The sequence below is a fragment of the Triticum urartu genome, chromosome 6A, assembly GCF_056163025.1.
Source record: "Triticum urartu cultivar PI428250 chromosome 6A, HENAU_Tu73, whole genome shotgun sequence".
In the NCBI taxonomy this organism is placed as follows: Eukaryota; Viridiplantae; Streptophyta; class Magnoliopsida; order Poales; family Poaceae; genus Triticum; species Triticum urartu.
Genome location: NC_141878.1, coordinates 310,044,858 through 310,057,413, shown reverse-complemented (window position 1 = coordinate 310,057,413; position 12,556 = coordinate 310,044,858).

Below are 12,556 nucleotides of genomic sequence, written 5' to 3'. Positions count from 1 at the left end.
AAGGTCTGAACTTATCACAAGCAAATACAACTGCTAAGAATTCTTTTTAAGTGGTAGCATAATTTCTTTGAGCATTGTCAAGGGTTTTACTAGCATATTGAATAACATTTAGTTTCTTATCAACTCTTTGTCCTAGAACAACACCTACAGCATAATCACTAGCATCACACATAATTTCAAAGGGTAAATTCCAATCAGGTGGCTGGACAATAGGTGCAGAGATCAATGCTTTCTTAAGTATTTCAAATGCTTCTACGCAATCATCATCAAAGACAAATGGTATATCTTTTTGTAATAAATTAGTCAGAGGCCGAGAGATTTTTGAGAAGTCCTTAATGAACCTCCTATAAAAACCGGCATGACCAAGGAAACTTCTTATACCTTTGATGTCCTTGGGACATGGCATCTTTTCAATAGCATCAACCTTGGCTTTATCAACTTCAATACCTCTTTCAGAAACTTTATGCCCCAAGACAATACCTTCATTAACCATAAAGTGGCACTTTTCCCAATTCAAGACAAGATTAGTTTCTTCACATCTCTGCAAAACTCGATCAAGGTTGCTCAAGCAATCATCAAAAGAAGATCCATAGACAGAAAAGTCGTCCATGGAAACCTCACAAATCTTTTCACAAAAGTCAGAGAATATAGCCATCATGCATCTTTGAAAGGTAGCAGGTGCATTACATAAACCAAAAGGCATACATCTATAAGCAAAAGTACCAAAAGGGCATGTAAAAGTAGTCTTTGATTGATCTTTGGCTGACACATGTATTTGAGAGAAACCAGAATAACCATCTAGAAAGCAAAAACGTGTATGTTTGGACAATCTTTCTAGCATTTGATCGATAAAAGGTAAGGGGTAATGATCTTTTTAGTAGCCTTATTTAATTTGCGGAAATCAATTACCATCCTATAACCTGTAATAATTCTTTGAGGAATCAATTCATCTTTATCATTAGGAACAACAGCAATACCTCCATTCTTAGGGACACAATGGACAGGGCTTACCCACTGACTATCAGCAACGGGGTAAATTATACCTGCCTCAAGGAGCTTTAGTATCTCCTTTCTTACCACTTCTATCATTTTAGGATTCAACCGGCGTTGATGATCACGAACTGGTTTAGCATCTTCTTCCAAATTAATTTTATGTTGACATAGAGTGGGACTAATTCCCTGAAGATCATCAAGAGTATACCCAATAGCAGCACGGTGCTTCTTTAGAGTTCTCAATAATCTCTCTTCTTCATGTTCTGAAAGGTTAGCACTAATAATAACAAGATATATCTTTTTCTCATCAAGATAAGCATATTTAAGAGTATCGGGTAACGGTTTAAGCTCAAACACGGGATCACCCTTGGGTGGAGGAGGATCCCCTAGGATTTCAACAGGTAAATTGTTTTTCAGAATAGGTTCCTGTTTAAACAATACTTCATCTAATTCCCTTCTTTCATTCATAAACATGTCATTTTCATGGTCTAGCAAATATTATTCTAAAGGATCACTAGGAGGTACGGCAATAGAAGCAAGACCAATAATTTCATCCTTACTAGGTAATTCTTCACGGTGTTGTCTACTAAATTTAGAAAAATTAAATGCATGAGTCATATCATCTAAACCGATAGTAACAACATCTCTTTTGCAATCTATGGTAGCATTAACAGTATTTAAGAAGGGTCTACCAAATATAATGGGACAAAGCTATCTTGTGGGGAATCAAGAACAAGAAAATCAGCAGGATATTTAGTTTTCCCACACAAGACTTCAACATATCTAACAATTTCCATTGGTGAAATAGTATCTCTATTGGCAAGTTTAATTGTGACATCAATATCTTCCATCTCAGCAGGTGCAATATCATGCATAACTTCTTTGTATAAGGAATAAGGTATTGCACTAGCACTAACACCCATATCACATAAGCCATGATAACAATGATCTCCTATTTTAACAGAAATAACAGGCATGCCTACCACAGGTCTAGGTTTATCTTTATTACGGGGTTTAGCAATTCTAGAAGTTTCATCACAGAAATAAAGAACATGCCCATCAATATTATCAGACAAGAGATCTTTAACGATAGCAATATTAGGTTCAACTTTAACTTGCTCAGGAGGTGTATATGTTTTAATATTGCTTTTACGAACTACAGTTGAAGCTTTAGCATGATCCTTTATCCTAACAGGGAAAGGTGGTTTCTCAACATAAGAAGTAGGAACAATAGGATCATTATAAGTGATAGTCTTTTCTTCAACTTTAATAGGTGCAGCTACTTTTACTTCTATGGGAGGATGATATTTAAACCACTTCTCCTTGGGGAGATCAACATAGGCAGCAAAAGATTCACAGAAAGAAGCCACTATCTCAGAATCAAGACCATATTTAGTGCTAAATTTACGAAAAATATCGGTATCCATAAAAGATTTAACACAATCAAAACTAGGTGTCATACCTGACTCCTTACCATTGTCGAGGTCCCAATCTTCAAAGTTGTGTTTAATTCTTTCCAATAAATCCCATTTGAATTCAATAGTCTTCATCATAAAAGAGCCAGCACAAGAAGTATCAAGCATGGTGCGATTGTTACCAGAAAGCCAAGCATAAATTTTTTGAATAATCATTTCTCTTGAGAGCTCATGATTGGGGCATGAATATAACATTGATTTAAGCGCCCCCAAGCTTGAGTGATATTTTCTCCTTCGCGGGGCCAAAAATTATATATGTAATTGCGATCACGATGAACAAGATGCATAGGGTAAAACTTCTAATGAAATTCCAATTTTAATCGTTTGTAATTCCAAGACCTCATGACATCACATAGCCTATACCATGTCGATGCATCTCCCCTCAAAGATAAAGGGAAGACCTTCTTCTTAACAACAGCTCCGGGTACACCTGCAAGCTTAAATAATCCACAAACTTCATCCACATATATCAGATGTTCATCAGGATGTTTTGTTCCATCTCCTAAGAAAGGATTAGCTAGCAGTTTTTCTATCATACCCGCAGGAACTTCAAAGCAAGCATTTTCATTTTCATTTTCAGTAGGTTCAGTAGGTTGAGGAGCAACTCTTTGCTCTACTGGTCGGGGTGAAGATACCCCGAACAAGCCCCTTAGAGGATTACTTTCCATGGTGACAAGTGACAGTAAATTTCAGCACACTATATAAATTTTTCCTTACCAAATTCCACCTACCAAAGGCGCTTCACTCCCTGGCAACGGCGCCAGAAAAGAGTCTTGATGACCCACAAGTATAGGGGATCTAGCGTAGTCCTTTCGATAAGTAAGAGTGCCGAACCCAACGAGGAGCAGAAGGAAATGATAAGCGGTTTCCAGCAAGGTATTCTCTGCAAGTACTAAATAAGTGGTAACAGATAGTTTTGTGATACGATAATTTGTAACGAGCAACAAGTAACAAAAGTAAATAAGGTGCAGCAAGGTGGCCCAATCCTTTTTGTAGCAAAGGACAAGCCTGGACAAACTCTTATATGGTGTAAAGCGCCCCCGAGGACACATGGGAATATCGTCAAGCTAGTTTTCATCACGTTCATATGATTCGCGTTCGGTACTTTGATAATTTGGTATGTGGGTGGACCGGTGCTTGGGTACTATCCTTACTTGGACAAGCATCCCACTTATGATTAATCTCTATTGCAAGCATCCGCAACTACAACAAAAGTATTAAGGTAAACCTAACCATAGCATGAAACATATGGATCCAAATCAGCCCCTTACGAAGCAACGCATAAACTAGGGTTTAAACTTCTGTCACTCTAGCAACCCATCATCTACTTATTACTTTCCAATGCCTTCCTCTAGGCCCAAATAATGGTGAAGTTTCATGTAGTCGACATTCACATAACACCACTAGAGGAGAGACAACATACATCTCATCAAAATATCGAACGAATACCAAATTCACATGACTACTAATAGCAAGACTTCTCCCATGTCCTCAGGAACAAAAGTAACTACTCACAAAGCATAAACATGTTCATAATCAGAGGGGTATTAATATGCATATAGGATATGAACATATGATCTTCCACCAATTGAACCAACTAGCATCAACTACAAGGAGTAATTAACACTACTAGCAACCTACTAGCACCAATCCCGGACTTGGAGGCAAGAATTGGATACAAGAGATGAACTAGGGTTTTGAGATGAGATGGTGCTGATGAAGATGTTGATGGAGATTGCCCTCTCCCAATGAGAGGAGTATTGGTGATGACGATGGCGATGATTTCCCCCTCCGGGAAGGAAGTTTCCCCGGCAGAACAGCTCCGCCAGAGCCCTAGATTGGTTCCGCCAAGGTTCCGCCTCGTGGCGGTGGAGTTTCGTCCGAGAAGATGGCTTATGATTTTTTTTCCATCGAAAGACTTCATATAGTAGAAGATGGCCACCGGAGGGCCACCAGGGGGCCCACGAGGTAGGGGGCGCGCCCAGGGGGGTAGGGCGCACCCCCATCCTCGTGGGCAGGGTGTGGCCCCCCTGGTGAAGTTCTTGCTCTCAGTATTTTTTATATATTTGGAAAACATCTTCCGTGAAGTTTCACGACTTTTGGAGCTGTGCAGAATAGGTCTCTAATATTTGCTCCTTTTCTAGCCCAGAATCCCAGCTGCCGGCATTCTCCCTCTTTATGTAAATCTTGTAAAATAAGAGAGAATAGGCATAAGTATTGTGACATAATGTGTAATAACAGCCCATAATGCAATAAATATTTATATAAAAGCATGATGCAAAATGGACGTATCAGCTTGCAAACTCTCTCTTGCCTATTGCACTAATTTCGGTCTCACCGAAATATGAAATCGGTCCCACCGAGTTTGCTTGGCCAACTCTCTGTTTAGCTTATTACCAAAATCGGTCCCAGCGAGTTTGTGTAATTGGTCCAACCGAGATGAGGCTTTACCCTAACCCTAGCACATCGGTCCCACCGAGTTTATCATGTCGGTCCCACCGAAAACCATAACGGTCACATTATGTACTAAATCGGTCTGACCGAGTTGTATGATTCGGTCCCATCGAGTTTGGTGATTTGTGTTTAACGGTTAGATTTTGTGTGGAGGCTATATATACCCCTCCACCCACTCTTCATTCGTGGAGAGAGCCATCAGAACATGCCTATACTTCCAACATACATTTTCTGAGAGAAAACCACCTACACTTGTGTTGAGGTCAAGATACTTCATTCCAACCACATAAATTTTGATCTCTAGCCTTCCCCAAGTTGCTTTCCACTCAAATCATCTTTCCACCAAATCATATCCTATGAGAGAGAGTTGAGTGTTGGGGAGATTATCATTTGAAGCACAAGATCAAGGAGTTCATCATCAACACACCATTTGTTACCTCTGGGAGAGTGGTGTCTCCTAGATTGGTTAGGTGTCACTTGGGAGCCTCCGTCAAGATTGTGGAGTTGAACCAAGGAGTTTGTACGGGCAAGGAGATCTCCTACTTCATGAAGATCTACCCTAGTGAGGCAAGTCCTTCGTGGGCGATGGCCATGGTGGGATAGACAAGGTTGCTTCTTCGTGGACCCTTCATGGGTGGAGCCCTTCATGGACTCGCGCAACCGTTACCCTTCATGGGTTGAAGTCTCCATCAACGTGGATGTACGATAGCACCACCTAGCGGAACCACGCCAAAAATCTCCGTGTCTCCAATTGCGTTTGCACACTCCAATCCCATCCATTTACATTCTTGCAACTTGCATGATTTACTTTCCGCTGCTCATATACTCTTGTCATGCTTGCTTGATATGTATTGTGAATGTTCAAACTTGTGCCAAAACTCCACTTCAACTTAAATAAATTAAAAACTGCAACTTTTCTTGCTAAGAGTCTATTCACCCCCCCTCTAGACACCTCTTCTCGATCCTACACATACCTAGTTCAATCTTGTTACCGGCAAGTCTCTTTACTCGTTCCGTAATGTATCATCCCGTAACTAACTCACTAGTCAAATTGCTTGCAAGTCTTATAGTGATGTGCATTACCGAGAGGGCCCAGAGATACCTCTCCGATACACGGAGTGAAAAATCCTAATCTTGATCTATGACAACTCAACAAACACCATCGGAGACACCTGTAGAGCATCTTTATAATCACTCAGTTACGTTGTGACATTTGATAGCACACAAGGTGTTCCTCCGGTATTCTGGAGTTGCATTATCTCATAGTCAGAGGAACATGTATAAGTCATGAAGAAAGCAATAGCAATAAGATTATTATGCTAAGCTAACAGATGGGTCTTATCCATCACATCATTCTCTAATGATGTGATCCCGTTCATCAAATGACAACACATGTCTATGGTCAGGAAACTTAACCATCTTTGATTAACGAGATAGTCAGGTAGAGGCATACTAGGGACACTCTGTTTGTCTATGTATTCACACATGTACTAAGTTTCTGGTTAATACAATTCTAGCATGAATAATAAACATTTATCAAGATATAAGGAAATATAAATAACAACTTTATTATTGCCTCTAGGGCATATTTCCTTCACTCACGGGGACCACGATGAACACACAAGTGAAAACACGAGGGGAAACGAGAGGAAACACTCAAACTAACAAGGCAAGGTCACACATGTGCTAGATCCGAGAACACAAGGAGGGATACATGGTTCAAATCCAACAAAGGGGGTAGAAACGGTAGCAAGTTCTTCTCCTAGAAGGAGGTCTTGAATTCGCTAGAGGATCTTCTCCGTGAGGAGGTCTTGAATCCACTTGGGGGATCTTCTCCTAGATGGAGGGCTTAGCCTCCAATGGAGAACGTATCAAGTGGATGAGAAAAGCTCTATCTCTCATATGAGCTAAACTAATGCTAACCCTAAAACTGTCGGGGAACATTGCATGGAAAAAAATCTGTGCACACACAAGATCTATCCATGGAGATGTATAGCTACGAGAGGGGGAGAGCATCTACATACCCTTGTAGATCGCTAAGCGGAAGTGTTTATCAATGCGGTTGATGTAGTCGTACACCTTCACGATCCATCCCGATCAAGTACCCAACGTACGGCACCTCCGCGTTCAGCACACGTTCAGCTCAATGACGCCCTCGCCTTCTTGATCCAGCAAGAGAGGCGAAGTAGTAGATGAGTTCTGGCAGCACGACGGCGTGGTGTGGTGGTGAAAACTATTTTCGCAGGGCTTTCCCAAGCACAATGGATTTAGGACGAAGGGCGAACTAGAGGGGGAGGGGGCACTGACACATGGCTTGGTGAATCGTGGTGGCGTCTGGTCCCTAACCTCCGCAAAACTTCCTTTTGCACCGACCTAAATCCCCATGGGCCTTACCCCTTGGCCCAACCATATCATCCTATATGTTGATATTTACCTCCACACCATTTCGGAGCTCCTCATCATGTACGTGAACTCATCCGGGACTCTGAACAACATTCGGTCACCAACATACATAACTCATATAATACTATATCGTCAACGAACGTTAAGCTTGCGGACCCTACGGGTTCGAGAATGATGTAGACATGACCGAGACGCTTCTCCGGTCAATAACCAATGGAGGGGCCTAGATGCCCATTTCTACGAAGATCTTTATCGGTCAAACCTTTATGACAAATATGTAGTTCCCTTTGTCCGTCGGTATGTTATTTGCCCGAGATTTGAACGTCGCTATCTTCATACCTGGTTCAATCTCGTTACCGTAACTCTCTTTACTTGTTCTGTAATAAATCATCTTGTAACTAACTCCATAGTTACTTTGCTTGCAAGCTTATTGTGATGTTGTATTACCGAGAGGGCCCAGAGATACCTCTCCGTCGTACGGAGTGACAAATCCCAATCTTGATTCACGCCAACTCAATAGACACCTTCAGAGATACCTGTAGGGCATCTTTATGATCACCCAGTTATATTGTGACGTTTGATAGCACACAAAGTATTCCTCCAGTATCCGGGAGTTGCATGATCACATGGTCGAAGGAATATGTATTTGATGTTTAAGAAAACAGTAGCAATAAATTGAACAATCATATGCTAAGCTAACGGATGGGTCTTGTCCATAACATCATTCTCCTAATGATGTGATCCCGTTATCAAATGACAACTAATGTCTATGGTCAGGAAACCTTAACCATCTTTTGATCAACGAGCTAGTCTAGTAGAGGCATACTAGGGATCTGGTTTATGTATTCACACATGTATTTAAGTTTCCAATCAATACAATTCTAGCATGAATAATAGACCTTTATCATGATTAAAGAAATATAATAATAACCACTTTATTATTGCCTCTAAGGCATATTTCCAACAAAAATGTAGGTATAAGAAGAGTAAATATAGTCTAGGGGTGAAAAGGTGCATGGGCCTCGGTCCGAGTCACTACGCGCAGGCAGGGCCGGAAGTTCTATGCTAGGACGGAAGTTCGGAGCGCGGAGGTTCCAGGCGAAGGTCCGGGCAGGGTGGGCTATCCAGAGAGTTGGCACGACGCAAGCGGGGCTGGAGTCCGGGGGTCGGAATGTCCGGGCAGGCCGGAAGTTTCAGGGGTCGAAAGGTCCGGGCGAAGTTCCGGGCTGGTTCCAGGCTAACCAGAAAGTTGGCACGCCCGAGTTCGTCTGGGTCGTCGGAGGCCGGAGGTTCCGGGCGCTAGCCGGAAGGTCCGGGCTGTCCAGAGAGTTGGCGCTTGTCCCTTCTTCTTCATCTCTCGGCTCTGTAGCTTGTGCGTTGTACCTGATCACACATAGTGTTTCTGACTTAGGCAGCAACCATGTCTCACTCGAATTTAAGGAAAGCTCAAGTAGGAGAGATGTCACCTCGGATTGAATAGCACGTGCCCAAGCTCTAGTCATGGGTCCACTTGGTGCTTGGTAAGACAATGGTATGGGATGACCTTGGGATGCTCCGCATCATAAATCGTCCGCGCGTGTCCGTTTGGGTCAAAAGGGACAAAAGCGTCGGCCCAACGCGCAGACCCATTTCCATTTCGTGTCCGTTTTGTGTCCGCTCGGACGCATTTCCATCCTAAATTTGGGTGACAATTGGGTCGGAGGCGGACACAAAGCGGATGTTTTCTGCGCCCGCCTCGTCCGCCTGTGTCCGGGCCTGGCCCACCTGTCACCTGCCCACCCACCTTCCTTTCTTTAATTTATTCGTTGGCCCACCCCACCCCACCTATCTTCTCCTCTATGTCGACGCCGAGGAGCGCCTCGAGGCACACTGCTCTGCTCCGATGCGCCTGCCACCCTCGCTGCCCCGCTCGACCATCTCCTCCTCGCCGTCGACTATTAGGCTGCTCGCATGTCGTTTCGCACGGGCAAAGCAGCGGCGAGCTCGCGGGGTGCGGCAAGCTGGCGAGCGGGGGCGCGGCCGAGCTGCGGGCGCGCGAGGCGGACAAGGCGAGCGGGCGCGGCCGAGCTTGCATTGCGGCGCGGCGCGCGAGTGGCCGAGCGGGCGCGCGCGGCTAGCTGGCAAGCGGGGCGGGCTACAGTGGCGAGCGACGCGGCACGCGAGCGGTTGAGCGGGCGCGGCGAGCAGCGAGAAAGTTGGCGCGGCGGTGCGGGAAGCGGCCGAGGTGCGGCGCGGAGGCAAGCTCACGGGCGCCGGGGCCGGGTCGAGGTGGCACGGGAGTTCGCCCACCAGGTGCGACCGAATGCCGATGCGGACATGCCTAAAATGCGTCTGCACCCTGTTGGGCGCATCGACGGACCCCAAAGAAAAAAACCGGACACAGACGTGCGGACGGGCGACCCAAACGGATAAAAAGCGAATAAAATTAATATTCGTTTGGGTCGGCCGATTGGAGTTGCTCTAATTAAAATAAAAGAAAAATGGACTTCTGTTTTTTCTTTGGTAGCTTTTTTTTTTTGAGGAATTTGGTAGCATATTTTTATAGCAAACGGAGGGAGTACTTCTCAACCGTCTCGACCGACCTGTACTTGTGCCGATCGAATAATCTTGTTTAGTTGCTCCTTTAAGTAGTCCAATTATTTTTGGCAAACTTTAATTAGTCCGCTGGATCGGCAAAGAAATGAAATTCCCAACCTCCTCGGCCAACCCGCCTCACTTTCCTTCTCTATCAACGCACTCTTGGGGAGTTTTGCCTTATTTTCTTGTTCGAATCTCTGTGTCGTGTTCTTGAAAAGTTGGAAGGTTTCTTCTTAAGCGGTTTTCTAGCAGGTGGAGACCGCGGGCTCACCCATTGCATCCGCGCAGCTGGAGCGATGTGTGCGCGTGACTAAGGCTGGTCATAGTGCGGAGTAACATATATTAGTATCATGCATATGATACTAGTTTACGATACTATTTTCATAATGCATAGTAATATAAAGTAGTATCATAGATGGTCATATTTATTGCCATGCATGACACAAAGTAGCATAGCATTTAACATGATATGGTATCTATCTATGTTACTCTAACACTCTCTCTCTTCTTTAATTATGTGCCACATAAGCATGTTTGCTAGTCCCAAGTGCATGTTATCGGTTATGTTATCCCCACTATGGCCAGCCTAAACATGGCACCCCTTGTGAGATCGAGGTTCGAGGAATATGATTTACTCCAACGTCTTGTCGCATGATCAAATCAAACACCTAGGGGAAACTACAAGCCGAAGCCGATCCCCAATCCACTCAGAAATGTTCGGACTGTCCGGACACTTCCACCCATCTAACTTGGCTCACTAAATAGGATCTATATCGGTCTAGACGTCCGAAATTACACAAACCGACATCTAACTTGGCTCACTAAATAGGATCTATACCGGTCTAGGCGTCCGAAATTACACAAACCGACATCTAATTATGGGAGGTCCGGAGGTGTCTGGACACCACGTCGGACTCTACCCGTAGCCTTTGTTTTTTTTTCATTCGTCCCTCCTCCCTGTATCCACGCCCTCGAAGACCACGCAGCCGCCATACCATTTCAGACGCCACTCAAGCCTTGGCGGACCTTCGCCACTCCACCCAGGCGCCTTCCCACCTTAGCTTACACCTTCGTATCTGGATCCAGCCGACCACCAGGTGCCCTCCGCCATTGTTGATGTCGTCCATGGCCGACACCAAGCTCGACAAGTGTTCGACCAAATGTCATGGCCAAAAAAATTCTGACATTCTCGTTGTTTACCTTGAAGCAAACATGGTGGATTCGGACGAGGAGTACTTCTACGCGGAGTTCATGGATTCGTCTTCGCCGGATGATGACAAAGATGAGGATGAAACAATGAGGGTGATTCTTGGAGAAACAAAAGAAATGCGGGGGAGCATGTTCTCAACTACAAGCATTCTGCAAAGGGACATCAAGTGTTGAATTGGAACAGAACACGCGGGCATATGATGTTGTACGACTACTAATTTGCCTCCGATGCACTCTTTTAGCCCTATTCCGACGCCGATTCCGGATGCATCGACATTTGAACACATCTACTATGGTGGCATGCCCTGTGATGATTACTTCAAGCTGAAGAAGGATATCGTTGGTCGCATTGGGTTCTCTGGTTAAAAAATATGCTTTGTTGCACGACAAGAAGGTAACACAAAAGATGTGGAGAGTGCATTTGAAGTGCTTCAAGTCTATTTTGTAGTTGTAGGCAAACTTGTTAAGCAATGACATCTAGAGACATTGGGGGGGGGGAGGTGATGACAGTTTATATGGTCATGCACAACATAATTGTGGAGGATGAGGTTGTGGGAGTTCTCCATGGTCTAGAATTTAAAGGGATGAGTGATGTCGATGATGGGTTCACTTGTCCCGTCAGGGACTAAAGCACTCCAGAAATCTTCACATGGAGACATGAGATTTCTTGCCGAGGTTCAGGTCACCCAGAAGGTGTAACACCCTATGTCCTGCTTCTAGTTATTCATCTGTTTATACTAGATGACCGATTACTTCATTGGCACAAATACTAACTACAACCATGAAGCCATGCAATGATGAGTCCATGTAGTTGAAGCCGGAGTAGATCCAGCCACTCGAGGGGGGGGGTCCCTAATGCGTGGGATGAGGGCGTGCTCGGAGCTACCTCGTTTGCCACCAGCCGCCCTCTCCCTATGTCTGCCACCCCATGCGTCGGTGTTGGGGCTTGATGTTTGTTCCACCAGGTAGAGGCCATGAACAACATGTTTTATGAATAATGTGCAAAAGGGCCAAAAACGTATAACACCATAGGTTACAAATTGGCATGTAGGTGTAGCTATTACTGCACCTACCAGTCCTTGGACTTATAGAAAGCCCGAAAAACTCCTTGGCCTTTTTTTCTTTTAGCGCTCACAGAATTATTCTCGAATGCGTTTCATTGATCCTGATGCTTGGGGAAAAGCGAGCGATCGGGAGAGGGGCCCATTCACCCCAAGACTTCTCGTGTTCGGTGATATCTTGATACTTGAAGAGCCTTGAGTACCAACATCTTTGATTCCTGGGCCACAAGAGGCCCAACCAGTCCCATCTCCAGTGGACAAGGGGTACCATGTATCCCGCCACGCTGACAGGTGATCCTAGCAACTTCTACAGCAGAATCTGACGACATTTGAGGATTTTCTTCAAATGCATCATCGGGTTCGCAATCGGTTAACTCATACACA